Below are 2,938 nucleotides of genomic sequence, written 5' to 3' on the forward strand. Positions count from 1 at the left end.
GTATCAGTTTATAATATACTTGTTTATACAAAAGCCACACTAATATTTATTTCTTAGGTCTTTCTCTACTTTCCTTTTTCTTTTATATTTTTGGTACCAGGGATTGAACCCAGGGGCACTCAACCACTGAGTCACATCCCCAGACCTTTTTAATTCTTTTTTTTTTTTTTTTAATTTTGCTAAGTTGCTTAGGGCCTCACTAAGCGGCTAAGGCTGGCTTTGAACTTGTGATCCTCCTGACTCAGCCTCCTGAGCCTGTGGGATTACAGGCGAGTGCTACCATGCCCATTTCCCTTTCTGCCTTTGACAACCATGAAGCTTCTATGGGAGAATGCCTTTAGAATTCTAAGAAACCCTATTGCTAAACCGAGAAAGTCTGTGGAAGCACACCCTTAAGATCCTTACAAGTCCTGCTAGGCACACTCTTAAATATTTCTGAATGGTCTTACAGCCATGCCTTGAAGTCTTTCCCTTGAAATTATGCTTTGCTGATGGCACCCTGGATTTGATTCGTGCCTTAGTTCTTTGAGAATATTTTGCTGAGAGAGAGACTGAGAATAAGAAACAACTTTTAATTTCAAATCAAGCACATCCAGGCTTTTTCACATTTTCTCTAAATTCTGCTGGAAAGCCTGATAGTTCTTTTGAAGTTCATCAGTCTTTTCTAATGTGTTGTCATAGGCATTGAGGGGCAAGTTGGCACCTCCTGCTTGGCAATCTCCCCAGCCAGATCTGAGTTGATTAGGTATCCTTTTTACTTTGCATATGACCACTGGTGTCCGTGTTGCTAACTTTCCACCATTGCCTAATACTGTGTTCCTCACCTCCCTCAAACCCTTGCCAATAGTCTCCCTAGGCCCATTGAGATTCTGCTTATTGCCCAGTCCAAGAGCCAATGGCTCATATTCTAGATTTTTTGTTAAGGTAGGATCCCATTTCCAGGTACTATATTATTATATATGTTATATATTTAATGCATATTTATCGACATCATTTCCTTCTTCCTGTCCCTTAACCACAACTTGTTGCACACACACAAAATTTTCTTCATTCCTCATTCTCTCTCTTGGATATTCTGCCCTATGATACCATGTGTTCTAAATATTTTGACAAAAATTAGATTTGTATGTTAAAGAATACCTAAGTCAAATAAAATTGTTTATGCCTAAATTATTTCCTAGGATTGCCTGTTTCAATCTCTTTTAATGCTACAACTTGAAAAAATTGAAAGAGTAAAACAAAGGAAATTAAATATAAGGGCAGAAGGTTATAGATAGTGACCTTTCACCTTTGGTTTAGTTTAGATAATACTTTAAGGAGTGCTTGGTAGTTTAAGTGTATCATGATTAATAGCCACAACACAAACTATGGCCTTTTTGGGTTCAGGAGGGAGAGAAGGATCCATTCCCTACATGTCTTTCAACTAATAGATGCATAAAGCTGAGATTAGGTGGTAATTATGGGCCGTGTTCAAATAACTTGTTTCTGGGTGGCAAATCTGTTTTGTCTCAACAGGTTTTTGGTTAATGGTCTGATATACTGCTGCCATTTTTCTCAGACCTATTAGGGTGGTGATTCTTGGGGAAATGGTGGGTGGGGATAGTAGGAAGGAAGAAGAGGAGGAAAAGGAAAAGAAAAAATATATATCACAAAAATAATTACCTGGTAAACTTCCTGAAAATATACCTATGCCTAGAATTCCCAGTAGGAGTCGCTAGACTCCAGGGAAGGGGTGGTCATTTTTTTTCAGGGCCCTTCAAGGTTTGGTAGTGTATTCATCAATTTGGCTTTCAGTTCTGTTTGATCACACAATTCACACTTGCTTCAAAAAATAATTTTATTTTTAGATTATGACTGGTCACTGGATTTATAGTATAAAGTAGTCAGAACTTTTTTAATACAGAGCTTTGAACAGTTACTTCTATATCTTTGAAGGTCTCATTTAGTACCCATCTTTCCTACCTTACAAAGGAATTTCAGATGTTTGAAGGGATGTGAAGTGCCTGAAAACTGCGAAGAGCCTTGAGAGTCCTTTCAAAGGGCTTTTGAAAGGTATTCCTATGGAAGAATCATCATCCATGTTGTCTGTGTTCCCACAGGGCACATGATTTAAAACAAAAGCACCAATTTAATTTTCAGTTGCACCCCAAGTATAGGTGACAAGTTATTCTGATTTGAGAATAAGGCACTAAACCATTGTGAAAGACCACAGAGGACATGTTCACAATCCAGCCAGGCAACTATTAGCACCTCTTCCTAATCAAGGGTATGGAGGGGTTGAGTTGGACTCTTGAAGATGATTTTTTTTTTTTTGAGAAGTCCCTTATTGTGTTTTGAGTCTCCCCAGTTTGTGGGGAAAAAGTAAAGTGGATACCTTTTTCTCTTTCCAAGTTTAGGGAAAGGACCCCTGTGGAGTGCTAGACTTCTCTTATATCTGTTGTCAGACTTATTCAGACTTATTCCTGAAAAATATCTATACAGCTGGAGAAGATGGCCATCCATATGTGGCTGTGGGTGAAAGAGAGGTCAATATGGTAGCAGTAACCTTTTCAGATACCAGGATTTTGATGCTATTTGACCGGACCACAGCAAGTTGCTTTACCAGAGTTTTTCTGTCTAAGAGTGCATGAGCATTTCCTCTGGTCTGGATAAGGCCACATGGTAGGTCACACATGAGTTAAAGGAGAGTTGTCCTAGATCTTACCTAAAAGTACTACAAGAGAAGGATGCTGGATGACCAGTGAGAAATTCAATGATGGCTGGATGAAAAGGAGCTTCCAAAAATCGGCAAAGAGTGTGGGAGAAAAGCTCAGCTTTAGACATCTGCCAAACTCATACATAACACCAAGACTCCATGACCAGGACCGTACTGATGAGAACAAGATCTTTCTTGACTCTCACAGCGACTTTCTCTCCGCCCCCGAAAGGAAGCAGAGAG

Source organism: Spermophilus citellus (genome assembly GCF_964194105.1).
Source record: "Spermophilus citellus genome assembly, chromosome: 5".
Lineage (NCBI taxonomy): Eukaryota > Metazoa > Chordata > Mammalia > Rodentia > Sciuridae > Spermophilus > Spermophilus citellus.